We start from the raw sequence: 15,856 nt of genomic DNA, 5'->3' as shown, positions 1-15,856 counted from the left end.
CTGCTAATCATTCTTCCACTCATTCTTCTGTTCTGAACATCGTTTTAATAAAGGATCTCCTCTGCAGAAGCCAACATACTGGTAAGAAGCACAGGGAGCAAGCCACAAGGAGGTTCTTCAGCGCATACTTCACTGAAATGAAGACGAGCCTCCCATTTATTTCAGTGGGGCGTGTGGATAAAAAGAAAGGCAAGGGGCAGACTTTGCCAATGTGATGGGTTGACTAACTGTTTCCTATTTTGAATGGGGGAAATTCAGCAGCTGTTTCCTTTTAGTGCATGTCTTTGTTCACAGTGGAAGCTTTCCCAATGATGGCTATTTATTTATGAAATTTATAATCCTGCACCTTCCTCCCAAGAAGCCCTGGCTGGCTATGCAAAAGCCTTCCTCTGTGAACACATGAGCGGCATCTGCTATCCTCCAGCAAGTGCCGTGTGTGGCCGCAGTGCCAAAACATCATCCTTCAAACTATAGAGCAGAGCCATATATCATAAGCTGCAGACTGTGAAGCTGCAGGCAGTTGTAGATTACAGTTACTGTTATCTTTTATGTTACTAGCTTGTTGCACGATGCTGCCAAATGCCTGGGCTTTAATAGTCGGAGCATTGCGCTGCCTGTAACTCTTTACAAGTAGCTCTGAGCAAAACTGCTCACCTTTCCTGAATACAGAACAGCACATTCCTCGCTGTAGTCACCCCAGCAACGTTTTCAGATGTTGCTGGTGCTGAGTAGCATTGCAGGCAGCCCAAGAGTACAGCTTCAAGACAACAGGATGTAAGGGAGAAAGCAGCCACAGCTAGCCCTGTGTTGGTTCATTTCATCCACTATACCTGCCAACTTGGAATCCCACTTGCTGCAGCGCTAGAGATGGGAAGACAGCTGCTTCTCTTCCACTTCCTCCTCAGTCATTCCTCAGTAATCCAGTTCCAGGCTCTGGGTTGCCACCTCTCTCTCTCTCTCTCTCTCTCTCTCTCTCTCTCTCTCTCTCTCTCTCTCTCTCTCACACACACACACACACACACACACACTCACTCACACACACACTTTTGCTCTGGGGTATCCAACTATCCAGGTGTTTTGAACTACAATTTCGATAAACCCCAGCTGGGATTATAGGAGTTGTAAACATCTGGAAGCCTCTGTGTTGGCTACCCCCAATTTATTTTTATTTTTATAATTTATTTTTATTCATTTTGTAAAATACAACAAATTAAGACATTACAATAGAGAGAAAAAGAAAAAGACCTAAAAAGAAAAAGAAAAACAGTACAAAGAAAAAAAAATCTTACATTCCTAGCTTACTCTTTACATTATTTGGGTGACTTCCCTCGGTCCCCCCATCTGAGTTTCCTTATCTTAAGATTTTCTAGCAGTTTCATTGATCAAACACTTCACCAATATAAACTTATTATAACCCTAACTTAGCTATTGGTTTTTGTTCTTTTTAATATAGTTTAACTCCTAAGGTAAAGGTAAAGGGACCCCTGGCCATTAGGTCCAATCTTGACAGACCAACTCTGGGGTTGCAGCGCTCATCTCACGTTATTGGCTGAGGGAGCCGGCGTACAGTTTCCAGGTCATGTGGCCAGCATGACAAAGCCACTTTTGGCGAACCAGGGAAGCGCACGGAAATGCCGTTTACCTTCCCGCTGTAGCAGTACCTATTTATCTACTTGCACTTTGATGTGCTTTCAAACTGCTAGGTTGGCAGGAGCTAGGACCGAGCAACGGGAGCTCACCCTATTGCGGGGATTCGAACCACCGACCTTCTGATCGGCAAGCCCTAGGCTCTGTGGTTTAACCCACAGTGCCACCCGCTGTCCCAAGCTAACTCCTAAAGATTATACTAAATACTACAATACTTATTTAAATAAACTTTAAATTTCTTCCAATCTTCTTCGATTGTCTCCTCTCCCTGATCGCGGAGTCTCCCAGTCAGCTCGGCAAGCTCGATGAAGTCCATCATCTTCATTTGCCATTCATCTATTGTTGGTATTTCTTGGCTCTTCCAATTCTTCACTAGTTGTAGCCTTGCAGCAGTTGTGGCATACAAAAAGAATGTTAGGTCCTTTCTGGGGATTTCATCACCTACAATTCCAAGTAGAAAGGTTTCTGGTTTCTTAATAAACGTGTCTTTCAGCACCTTTCCCATCTCATTATAAATCCTTTCCCAGAAGTCTTTCACCTTGGGGCACGTCCACCACATGTGGAAAAAGGTCCCTTCTGTTTCTTTGCATTTCCAACATTTGTTATCAGATGTACGATACATTTTTGCAAGTTTTGCAGGTGTTAAATACCATCTATACATCATTTTCATAACCTTTTCTCTCAAAACATTACATGCGGCAAATTTAATTCTATCCCCAATTTAGCTTTTTATGAGAAGGTTTCACTTTTTCCTTCTGCTCCCAAACTGTAGGTTTCCTTTATATATATATATATTTTAAATATTTTTTATTAATTTTACACATTAAAAAACAAAACATACATAACATATTCTCCACCTTCTTCCAACCCCCCCCACAGGCCCCCTCCTGCCACGAGAGAGTCCCATGCAAGTAGACAATCAAAGGTGGTCCATTTTATAGTTGGATTTGTCCCCTCCCCCCTCTCCCCCGCCCCAAAGCCCCCTGTAGGTTTCCTTTATAAACCATTTATTAAACCCTACACATCTAAGAAAAATATCAAGTCCTAAAGATTTCAGGGGAGGGTTAGGTCACCTCCAGACAGTATTTTGTGGGAGTGATTCAAGCTCATACCCAGGAATCGGAACAAATGCTCCATAATCCACCATCTGCACAAGGATTGTGAAAACAAATCAGGATGAATCGCTCAATAAGTTGGCTGTCTGGAGGAGCCTATAAGCATTGCTGTGGAAACCAATTGGGATTTGAAAGTGCTTCTCTATGGGATATTTATATCACATGTATTATTTGCGTTCCTGGCTTCTGTCGCTGTCATTTGGTTATCTTCTGTATGTTTACAGGGAAAAGAATATTGTTCCATGTTTCCAGTTCAATTTTGCCTTCGGATCTCTTTCAGAGAGATGAAAGGGGGAGCATTTGGGAAATCAGCAGGCATGCAATATGCTCACCTGAATGCAAGAGCAAATGCTATTCCACAGAGAATAAGCTCTGCTAAAAAAAGACAATTTCTATACTGTATTAAGTCACATTTTCATCTCACGCTTCTTCCAAGCTAGAAATGGGAAACCTCTGGCCCTCCAGCACAGGTAGTTGTCAGGGCTGATGGGAGTTGTAATCCAGCAACATCTGGAGGGTATCACATCAGGGTCCACATTCTTGCTCTCAGCCAATCAGTTCTATGCACATGTACCAGTAAGGCCCACTGAACTCAGGTTTACATATGAGCAGACATGCCTAAAATCACACTGCCAGAGTGGTGCTTGACTCACTAATACAAATCAGAGGCCAATTGTTTCAGAACATATGAACTAACAACACTTTAAGAAATACCTTGATAGCCCCAACTCTTGGTACGTCTTTCTTTGTACCACTGAATATTGAGATTCTTAGAGCACAGTCAAGGAAGTTGATCGGCTGGTGTTCAGGGACAGGCAAGAGAATTCAGTTTAACTTCATTAAAATTTCATGTGAGATGAGAGCTAACACTTTGAATTAGTAGTCTCTGGTTTAGCAGATGGGGTTCAGCCTCCGGGGGCAAAATTGGCAAGGCTTCTTAGGCACACAGAGAGATTCATTTAGGAAGGGAATGGAGACAAGCTTTTCTTGCATTCCACAAAAGGAAGAGAGCATATTCAATGTGGAATTCGGCTCTCAGCTTTACATTTTTTTTGCCAGACAATACGAGAGGCAAGTTCGGATTGTAAGGTTAATTTAAGCAGTGCTTTTTGTAGATTAGGCTGGAGGTTTTCAACCTTAACCAACTTCTTTCTGCGGCACCCCTGTGGGGCTCAGGAGCCCAGTTATGTCACCCTTGCTCGCAGAGCCAGCAGCCCCTCACCCCTTTTCAACTGGATTACGCAGTTGGATCCCTCTGTCCACCATGTTTTAGAAAAAGTCTCTTTGTAATCATGGATTGCAGGGCTGAAACAGAGTTGTAAGGTCAAAATCAACACAAAGAAAGGAATTTACAATGATTTCTCTAACTCTTAATTTACTTTTCACATGAAAAGCAGTAAGAAATATGAGAGAGGAGGCTTTCTTACCATGAAGGAAAAGCATTATTTGTGAATCCTTCAGATACCAACCTGTTTTCCTCTGGGGTGATGCTATAACATCATCTGCAACCATTCTGTGTCCTCCAACACAGGTTATTTAGATCCATTCCAATCTGGGTTCAGGCCTGGCCACCTTGGTTGCTCGATGGATGACCTTTTCAGACAGCAGGAAAAGAGGGAGTGCGACCTTGCTCCTCCTAAGTCTCTCGTTGGCCTTTGATACCATCGCCCATGGTTTCCTCCTAGACTGGCTCCAGGGAATGGGAATTGGGGACACTGTATTACAGTGGTTCCAACCCTACATTCAGGACAGCATTGGGAGAGTGCCTTTCAGCCCCCTGGTCGCTATGTTTATCTTATCTCTAGTGCTATTTAGTAGTGTTACTGGGCTGGAAAAGGTAGCATTCTGCTAATCTCATACACTATAGTAGTAAAATGCTGGAAATTATCAGTAATAATAACAGGAAGTAGGTACAAAAAAGAACAATAATAAATGATTTAGAAATAGAGTTTCCTCTGGCAGTATCTAGTCAATATTATTTTCTTCTTTTTATACAGTTGAGACTAATTGCTGGCCTGATACAAGAATAGCCTTTGTTATTTAGCCTCAGGGAGTGAAACATGCTTCTGAAGGCAGCCATGTCAATATTTAATCGTTAGATGTGATGCAAATGGGTGAGAAAATAAGGTTGCTCTGAGCCTTTGCATTCAAAATTAAAAATCTTTCCAGCTGCAAATGTTAAGGGTGGGGGTAGAGACTTTGGGCATAGCTACCAATGTTTCAGGGATGCGGGTGGTGCTGTGGGTTAAACCACAGAGCCTAGGGCTTGCCGATCAGAAGATCAGCGGTTCGAATACCCGCACGGGGTGAGCTCCCATTGCTCGGTCCCTGCTCCTGCCAACCTAGCAGTTCAAAAGCATGTCAAAGTGCAAGTAGATAAATAGGTACCACTCCAGCAGGAAGGTAAACGGCATTTCCGTGCGCTGCTCTGGTTCGCCAGAAGTGGCTTTTGTCATGCTGGCCACATGATCCAGAAGCTGTACGCTAGCTCCGTTGACCAGTAAAGCGAGATGAGCACCGCAACCCCAGAGTCGGTCACGACTGGTCCTAATGGTCAGGGGTCCCTTTACCTTTACCAATGTTTCAGAACAGGCAGATAACAGAATGTGAGTTTAAACAGCCCTGAAGGTGGCTTCCAAAACAACAGCAAGTGAACATTACAGAATACGCTATAAAAGTAGAGCATCCATTGTTAAACTATTACAACGATGAAAACAGTAGGAGGAAAAGTACAAAGCAAACAAAAACTGCAGGTACAAACCAGATAGAAGGACCTTAAATACTATTAAAAGCCAAAGAAGCAGAATTGACTTTGCCAGGTGCCAGAAGGATAAGGGTGAGGGTGCCAGGTCAACATATTTAAGGAGAGAATTATCTCTACCTAGCCTACTTCACAGGGTTTTTGAAATGATAAAAGTGGAGAGGGGAAGAACTATGCATACCACTTTGAGCTCCTTGGAGCAAATGAAATAATGATAGTGACAGTGATTTAAAAATTATTAAGGCTTTTGCCTCCTTAAAAACTAGCATGTATATTATGGCACAAGCCTTTGTGGACTAAAGTCCACTTCATTGAATGCAAATGTTATTGTCAACTGGTAGGTACATGTATAACAGGAATAGAGCATGGAAGGAGCATCTGTCGCCCTCCAAATGTTGCTGGACCTCAGCTCTCATCATTTGCAACATTTGATCATGCTGACTAAGGCTGACAACATCTGGGGAGCCTCCGGTTCCCCATCTCTGGTATGCAGGGACAAAATGGTAAGCAGTGGGGTCAAATGGCAATCAAACACAATAAGCACTGCCTGTGACAATTCCAGATAACTATTGTAGCTACATACACACCATATGGCTTCCCCCAAATAATCCTGGCAACTGTAGTTTGCTAAGGGTGCTGAGAACTGTAGACCTTTGAGAGGTAAACTATACTTCTTAGGATTGTGGGAGTGGGGTGTGCCTCAAATACATGGTGTGTATGCAGTGTAAGCAAAGTGACAGTTCTCAACAGCAGCGATAATAACAAAACTATCATAGCACTGGGGAGTTAGTTAGCTCCTGTAACTATGGGGCAGGAAACCATTGCCTCAATTCAAACCTAAACAAAATCCATCAACTGGCTTGATAAGTTCAAATTCAGCAGGTGTCTCCTGATGGCAAGGGCAGCCAGAGCGGGCATCTGAATGTGACCACAGCTGACAAGTAGGCTTGTGCAGCAGAAGGCAGCCTGTCCCCAGGCCATTAAAACTTTCAAAGGTCAAAAACAGCACTTTGAATAGAGCCCATAACGAAAGACGCAGAAAGATCTTGTAATACTGGAGTGATATATTCATGGCAGTTAACAACCTGATGGCTGCATTCTGTAAAAGTTGGAAATTTCCAGACAGTTTTGACAAGCAGCTCTAGATACTGTTGATTAAAACACTTCAGCCTGTATGTTATCAACCAAAACATAAAACAAGCCCCGCACGTCAGAGACTCCACTTAAGTAAAGGTTCCTTACCATTCTGATCATCATCATGCCTCTGTCCCTTAGTGGAGCCCAGAGGGGTGCACAACTATGTTAAGAAACCCATCATAAAACAACCACACTAAATACCTTGTAGAAACTTCCTATCAACCACAAACAATACATGGGGGGGGATACCTGGCATCAGAAAAAAATATGATTCTATGATTCTCTGTACATTAAGGGGTAGGGGGAAGGATGCCCACTGGGGGAAATGTGATGCTGGACCAGATGGTTCCTTGGTCTGATCTAGAATAGATGCTTATTTGCTTGAAAATGACACTCTGCTATGACTGTCCATCAGTTTGGGAGGAGAATCAGCTTTCTAGATCTGCCTGCCCTTATTCTCCTGCACCCTGTGTTGAACCTCAGATTGAAACATTTTTTTATACCGCTGAAAACCTCTGCTGGAGCAAGATGTGCTAATGGGAAATACTGTGATAAAAAAGCCCTCTTATTATACTCCTACCTACTAGGAGCTGAACTAAGGCCGTTTTGATGCTATATGCACCAATGTTTCAGCCTTGAATCACTACTAAAGCCTTTTGTTTTCAAAAGCGGCACCTGAACAATTGGATTGACTTGTCTCATTTAAACAGCAGACTGATAGAATATGAAGGATAAAGACTTTTTAATCCTTCTCTCTTTTTTACGGTTCCTGTCTAGTCATAAGTGTTAACACAGAGGGTGAAAAAACATTATTAAAAAATTAAAAATTAGGATTAAAGTTTATGCCTGCAAACTTTCCCTTATAGCTCATTGCTTCATTGAACCACCTGGCACTCTCAGGCCTGCAGGCACCTTGCAATGATGTGAAGAAATATGACCTGGATTGATTCAATGGTGCAAAAGCTTTCCTGTGTATACAAAGATGAAAACTTATGTTTTAAACACGGAGGGTTGTATTCTACTAAGGCAGAGATGGGGGAACTTCTGCCTTGTGGGCCCAATTTGGCCTGCGAGGTCTCCCACTGGAATTTTCCCCAGCCACACTCATCTGCTCCATACCTGATGAACTATGTAACATTAGGTGTGGAGTAGCTGGATTGGCTTCTTGTATAACTTTTCTGCACAGAAAACAGGGATTAACTCCCCAATGTGTGGGAAGTTCCCCCACGTGGGCCAATTCAGTCATCGGATGATTGATGGAAGGGTTGCCCCTCCCACCTGTCAAAGTTGGCCAGTGCTGTAGGGGAAGATAAAGATTGGTCAGCTGGGTCAAAAAGATTACCCACCCCTGAGTTAAGGTATATTCAGTTAGAATTCCAGTTCTCTCAATCTCCCTCCCGCTCAAAATATTCCAGGTTCCTATGATTTCTGGGCTTTTCATGTATGCTGAAAATCTGCCCCCCCCCCCCGTGCGTTACTCAGGCTTTTGTAGTCTGCTGCTGTTAATTTTGTAGTCTGCTGTTGTTAATTTTGTTTTATTTTGTTTCTAATGCTGTCATTGCCTTGTATGATTACTTTTTTTGTACACCACTTGGCTATTCTGATGTTTAGCAGCCCATCTGTTTTGCAAACAAACTAAATAGTATACTGAATTTTTTTCTAGCACTCAATGTATTCTGTTTCAGAGGAATGAAGTTTCCCAACTCTGAAAATCAAGTGGTTTCTGACATGCTGCAATAACTAAGGCAGTGTTTTAATAATTAACTACAGGCTTTCCCTCCCTTGTGAGCTTGACTGTTGCCAAAAGATTTTAACATTGCCGAAGAACAATAAATATCAGTACCACATTGCAATTCCTCCCCCTTTTTTTCTGAGGGGACAAAGTCATGTGGAATTAACTGTCTCAACTGAGACACTTCTTATGGTTGGCAGGGGGCAGGAATATCCACCTCCAGAGTTCATGGTCTCATTTGGAACAATTTAAGGTGGTTTAGTAAGTAGCTGTGTGGAGAAAGAAATGCATTGTGGGATCATGAACTCTGGCAAGAATTCGAAGGATAAAAAGGAGCGTATCTGAAGCAATCATCTGGATGCAGCACCTGTGGAACTCAGTTTCTCACCTTCCCCATTATTGTAAAACAACAACAACAACTGCAATGTGATAAAATGGCCCTTTGACCTCACTGAGCTTCATTTTCGTCCAATAAAGGCATCCATGCTGCTTGCCTGTTTTGCTGTAGGTACACTCATTCCTCTCTCCCTCTTCACTTCTCAAATAATATTTCACAGCTTTGGCAGAATTTTGCATTCTTAGGGAAGAGCTGCAAAGAGTCTAAGCTTTGACCCAAAATAATCATAAGCTCCAGTTCAAATGTCACTGCTGCTGGAAATTCAGTAGGTGCCTTTGACCACTGGCAACATGAAGATAACAACACTGATCTACCATACAATGTTGTAAATGGTGCCATAGAAATGCTTATTTTTTCCGTCTTTCCCCACTGTGGTCTCTTCTCATATGCTGCAGCTGCAGTTCTGTAGCTTTTGTCTTAAGTGTTAGCATTTGTGTTGTGTCATAATTCACCAACTCCTGCGTTCCTACATCATACCACTGTGATTAAAGGGGGGGATGGCAATTGTTCATCTGGCACCCTGTTCCTTCTCTGCTATTGTTTATAGTTGTCATGAACTGGCAGGATGATGTGGAAGAGGAAAAGGATCCCAGTGAGGGGTGTAGCTGGGACAAACCAGGGCAAGCAGGGGGTGGGGAAGTTCTCACAGGGTGACAGAGGATGGCAAGGGGATGGGGGGGGGGTCACTGCACAAAAACCAGAACAGCAGGGCCCAGAGCCAGAGGAGCCGCTGTCCCCACGAACAAGGTGGGCTCTGAGGTTAGGGAGCAGTAGGAGGGGAGTTTTAAGAGGCTAAGATAGGCAAGGGCCTGCAGCCCAGCTCCCTAGCTCTGGGAGGAGAGATTTGATTCCTCAGCTAGAGCAGGACTGGAACAGGTGAGGGTCACCTGCCTCATCAAGCTCAGATGCTGCAATCCACTGCCACCACCACATATATCCGAGACACTAAAGATCTTATTGCTAAACTGGAAGACCTTCCCGTGCCTAGAGGAGCGATCCTGGCAACACTCGATGTAGGTTCTCTCTACACTAATATCCCACTAGAGACCATAAGAGGGACCATTGAAAATTTACTACGTTCCAGACAAGAACAAACCCCTCCTTATTATTTTTTAATCCAATTACTGGATATTGTTTTTGAAAATAATTTCTTCAGGTATAAAAATGACTTCTACATCCAAACCAAGGGGGTTGCTATGGGCGCGGCATTGGCCCCATCGGTAGCAAACATTCACATGATTGACTTTGAAAACAAACATTTTTTTTCTGAATCTAACCCCTTTACAAATGACATCATTCTGATTAAAAGATACATTGATGATTTGCTCATAATTTTTAAATCTGAAGCAACATGTATTGCATTCCAAGAATGGGTGAACACATTGGATTCCCATCTAAAATTTACTTGTCAGTATCACAAAAAAGAAATTCCATTTTTGGATGTAGTGGTCTACATTTCAAATAGAAACACCTTGGCATTCAAACCATATAAGAAATTAACGGATTGTTACTCCCTACTCCATTACTCTTCAAGTCACCCTTCTCATTTAAAAAGAAATTTACCATACGGACAGTTAATCAGACTGAAAAGGAATGCTACAGACAAGAGAGACTATAGAAATGCGGCTCATCAGCTAGAAAAAGCTCTCGTTAACCGGGGCTACCCTAATTGTATCATACAGGACGCATACAGACGTGTAGACGGTCGCAATCGAAAAAATTTGCTTGAAACACGGTCTGATAGCATTAAAAACAGAAAACCCAGCCGCCTGGTCATGGGGATGGATTTCACACCCCTGGCCAGCCACATTAGAAACATTATATATAAACATTGGCATATTGTGGAAGACATACCTGGCTGTAAAGATCCCCCCCTTTTAGGGTTGAGGAAGAAAGGAACTTTGCGCAATCAATTGGTCAAAGCTGATTGTTTGGAATCACCATCCATTGTCACTAAAGGCCACTATAGATGCGGCTCATGCAATATGTGCCCCTACAGTTTACAAGTAAAAGAAATAAAAAGTGAACATATGCAGTTCACTTTTAAAATCAACTCCATGACCACATGCAACTCCAAGAACGTAGTTTATTGCATACGGTGCCCTTGCAACAAACTGTATATAGGCAGCACCACGCGGGCACTAAAGGTACGTATAGGAGAACACAGATCACGCATCCGCAATAAAGTGATGGAAGCCCCTCTTACACCTCATTTTTTACAAATGAAACACAGTGACTCCGATTTAATGTTTTTTGGCTTATGGCAGTACACACCCAAGAAATACCACAAGCAGGATATCCTAAAAATATTGAGACAACAAGAAACTAAATTGATTTTTATGTTTAAGACATTACAACCGGACGGTTTAAACTCAGATCTTGACCTTTCTGTATTCATTTAAACGAACACACTAGCAGTATAACATACAGTAATCATAGAGATACTGTAAGTGTTATCAGTACTCACATTCTTCTGCCCCCTCCTAATTGTCATCTTTAATTATTATCACCTGTGAACCAACTTTTTGTATATAAGTGTGCTCCAAACACAGGATATTTGCTTAGTCAATACATGCTCAAACCAAAAATACTCTGAATACAAGAAATGTAAGTATCTCTTTTTGTGTACATGTATTTTAGAAATTGTATTACTGTATTATTTCAAACAATAATTAGAATTTGATTTGTATTACCAGTGAATATGTAAATGAGAGAACCTTTTGAAAAAACACCTGAGCATTGTGGCCTAAGCCAAGATAAGTGGTTTCATACAAATTGTAAGTACTGTTTTTGATATTTGTTCTGTTTATATGTATATTAGTGTCTTAATTCGAATACTAATAAGACCTGGTTTATACCACCAGTGAATGCACTAAACATAAAAGTACAAGGAGAACTACTGAAGAAGCCCGTCATATGGGCGAAACAGGCAAAAAAACGCCGGCAGCCTGTCTACTACCATTGACACCTCGTTCGACCTGCTGCCACTTGCTGACCGCTAGATAGCCTCAAAGACTATAAAGACTGGTTTGCCTTTAATTTGTACATGCTATCTGTTTAACGTTTGATTTTGGCTCTTGTGTCAGCACTTGTATATGGTTCTCTTATTGTTTTCTCTTTGGATTAATAATACTTGATTGAAACTGGATTGAATTTGGTGCCTTTGCGTGCTGCTTGTTTTATTTTGGACAGATGCTGCAATCAGCAAAGTACAAAAGGGAAACAGAGCTGAAAGGCTGTGTCTGCTCGGCTGTCCATGTTGAAGGACCTTGGCTTGTATGCTCCTGGACCTCTGCAGACTTGGCTACTTGTATTGACCCTGGACTGTGTCTTTGGACTTTGCTTGTGTAGATTGAACCTTGGACTTTGGACTTGGCATACTGACTTGCTGCCAGGTAGGCCAGGGATTCAGGGCAATGGTAATGTTTTGGATGGGTTGGAGATCAACTAAACCAGGTAGTGACAACTGCCATGATGTGGAATAACTTAATACACTCTTTCTCTATGTAGGCTTTAGACCTGAAGTATTTCCCCAAACCCCATATGCCTGTGAATAGCCTGAGGCTTAAAGAATTAATTTTATTTCATACATAATGTGGGTCACAGTGGGATGCTTGAGGCTAAGCAGAGGTTACTACCAACTTCCTAATTGTGCACATGCTTAAAATGAAAAGGATTACAAAAATGGTTGCCAGCAGACCAAGTGGGGCCATCAGACTTTGATTTGGACTAGGGTACTTGGGGGAAAGTTTTTGTTGGGAGTTTTTGCTGCTGTTACTGATTAATTTTTTGTAGCTTTATTTTTACGTGGAAATTGTTCAGTTTGGTTATGTAGTTTTTGATGTGTTTTCTTCATTTTTATGACTACTTTGCTATGTTTGTAATTATGTAAATCTTTTCATATTGTAAGCTGCCTTGAGCATTGCTTTAAATGTGGAAAGGCGGCATACAAATAAAATGATGATTAGGTATTTGGTGCATTGAAAAATGTTTGCCTCTCTTATAAAGCCAAAGTATTGATTTACCAATTGTAAATAGCATAATGGTGGGTTGTATCCAGCTAGACCCATGGAAACCAATTGACTTGTTAGGTGTGACATTTATTTCAATGGGTCTACTCAGAGTATGATTTAGTAGGAGTTATCCCCGTGTGCTTTGATGCATAGTTAAAGAGGTTCCATAACCACATTAATGCAGTCAGTGGAGGTTGATCCAATAGGGCCAATTGGGTACTGCCCCACCAAGCTGGGTCAGCAGCCACCTCCCTGCTGCCTTACTTAGAACCATCCCCAGTTGTGGCCCTGGCTGGCAGCTGCCTCCTCCTCCATTTGTTTTGCCCTTTGAGAACCCAACAGGGAGGAGGATGGGGACAAAACTAGGAGGAATGTTTCACCTGTCACAGCATCTGCTCCACCTATCACTGGCTTCTCTGCCTTCTGCCCCACCACTTCCAATGGGCCCCAGTTGAATGCAACTCAAAAACAGGTTTGTTGAATATTGGTTCATCTGTAATTTAAAACTCTCTGACGGAAATATATTTTCAAACCTGGCTAAAAAGCTTTATCCTACGATAAAAGGTTCAGGAGACTTGCATGATTCCCATTACCCAATGTCCATTAAATCCTTGTTTAGGTTATTTCAAAGTGTGTTATGCTTCTAACTGTGACTTCTAGGCCAACCATTCCATGTGTCTTTAAAAGGTAGCAGAGGAAAAGGTTTGCAGCCTCCCCCATAATGTAGGTCAATCAATATCTTCCAAGGAAAGAGGCAGGGCTGGTGGAAAGTCACCCAAAAGAAATGTATTCTAAAATGAGATTTCAATTTCTGAAGGTAATTAAGATTGATATGAATTAAGCACTGCAATGTGTTGAATTCAGGGATGAAAGCGTTTCCCCTAAAACATTCCAGACTTTTAAGAATGATTGGGCAACCATTAGGCAGGCTGGGTGATGACAGGTGGGCAGTTAGGGAGAGCCAAGCATGACTGACTGGAGGACAAGCAAGGTTAAGACAACCAGTTGTTGCCATTTCCCAAAATTGTATCCCCCGCTTTATTGCTTTTGAGTGTTCAAACAGTTTCAACTATATCTTGTGGTAATCCTCGCCACAACACTGCAAATTGGTTCAGTTACTTTAACACCGTATCACAGATGGCAGGCTGAGATAGTGTTATTTGTATACAATAAATCAGATGATATACCTCACCTTTTTAGTCTACATACACGACACAATGATCCATAAGGCAGCTAAGTTTGCTTATGGTCTGGTGACATCCAAACCAGGGACCTCCTTTCTTATTCCTATCTAAGGCTGCAATCCTATCCCCACTTACCTGGGAGTAAGCTCCATTGAATTCAATAGGACTTCCAAGTAGATGTGGTAAGGGTTGCACTGTTAGTCTATTAGCAACTAACACTTCCACATTAATAACGATTGACTCATAACTATGGATTTTGTAGTTGTGCCACCAAACTGGATTCTGGAGAAGTGAGAGCATCATGTAGTTGACCCTGGCTTTTCCGCTCTAATAAGGGAGGGAGGATTTTATTGGAAGCATCCTGTGCCAGGGAACTTAGCCCGATGGAAGATGGGGCATTCCTTTCCATAGTCCTGCTGATAATGGCAAATAGTACCACTGAGATTACTTCCAAGTAAATATGCATAGGATTGAACTGTCATGCCTACATCTTGGCCTGATCATCAAGGGAATTTTGTAACTGACTACAGTGAGGTTTCAAGTTTTCATATTGCAGGGGAGTGGGGAGAGGATGTTTAGCATTAGTTATAAATGTTTCAGTGTTACTGATGTCCTTGCAAAGTAAAAGCAATCATTTGTGATTTACACAATTGCCATTTCATACATTCCATTAACCCATCCCATAGTTTGCAGCTAAAGAACAACCAACTCTTTTTAAGTAAGTCCTGAATATGCTGATAAAGCATTTAATTCTGCAAGATCAAAGGCCTATGCGAGGCATGGCCAAACCTGGCCCTCCAGCTGTTTTTGGATTACAACTCCCATCATCCCTAGCTAACAGGACCAGTGGTCAGGGATGATGGGAATTTTAGTCCCAAAAGAGCTGGAGGGCATTATGTGCAGGACTGCAGTTGGTTTCTGTTACTTTTTATTAGGGAAACATGTTAGATACTGGTTTATTAGCTGAGATGTGGAATTGAATTTCTGAGTTTTAATGGTTTATTTTGCTGGGGTGTTTGTTTTCTTTTAAATTGTTCAAGCTAGTTTTGTATGAAGGTGTTGATGGGTTGTGAAATGTTTTACACTCCTATTTTAAATGATATTTATTGGCATTAGATTTTGTAGTTTTGTTTTCATTCTGTGTAAGTTGCCTTGGGGGTAGGTTTTTGGTTTTTACTCCAAAAGCCTGCATGGAAACGTAAGTAAATATTTTAAAACCTGTTCTTCACTGCTCTTCTTGAACACCCTGCACGATCCTAAAGGCACATAGTAACTTGAGAATTAAAACACCTGCTAAACAAACAGTGTAGCATGTGCTCAGTTTCTGAATAAAAAGTTCAGTGGCTCACCTTAGATTTCCATGAATAGGTAATGCTTGTTCAGGTTCATTGGAATGACTTTCAAAGAATACCTTTTCCATTCTTTACCAATGCATGCAGGAAGAAGGCTCAAGGCTTCTGTAGCATTCCACAGAATTTATTTTCTTCATACGGTTTATATGAAAACCAATTGTGTTTACTTGGCCCTCTGCTCTTTTTACCCTACATTGGCTTTGCCCTCTATTACTTCAGGACAAAGGAGCTTTTGTCTGGCTGAATTTATTTAGCAACTGTAACTGTTCAAGTATGTTCTGACTGCCAAGAGAATACATGGCCATTGATACCAGGAGAAAGCATTTATCTTTTCAAGCAAATACCTAAGGCTGTTAATAACTTATAGCAGCTGCATCTGTATTTTATTTTATTTTACCAGTTAGGGAGGGGCTGATTTGGTGATTATTATCTAACAATCATGGCCAAACCTGTGAACAAGATTCCTCATCACCACAAAAGGGATGAAGGGGATACTGGGACATTTTTCTGTTTACCAT

The 15,856-nt window shown here is 41.7% G+C and overlaps 1 protein-coding gene across 1 annotated transcript in view; it reads left to right on the top strand.

The window, feature by feature from the left end:
- Nucleotides 1-17: 17 nt before the first annotated feature.
- The window catches only part of METTL24 (methyltransferase like 24), a 102,984-nt gene continuing 87,145 nt past the window's right edge, over nucleotides 18-15,856 (top strand). Inside the window, exon 1 of the mRNA XM_088666008.1 lies at nucleotides 18-81. The gene's annotated coding sequence lies outside the window, so the exon portion shown is untranslated. The remainder of the gene's footprint in view (nucleotides 82-15,856) is intronic.

The sequence above is a fragment of the Zootoca vivipara genome, chromosome 3, assembly GCF_965207765.1.
Source record: "Zootoca vivipara chromosome 3, rZooViv2.hap1.1, whole genome shotgun sequence".
NCBI lineage: Eukaryota > Metazoa > Chordata > Lepidosauria > Squamata > Lacertidae > Zootoca > Zootoca vivipara.
The sequence above is the reverse complement of the archived record's forward strand: the minus strand, read 5'-3'. Positions and strand labels throughout refer to the sequence as shown.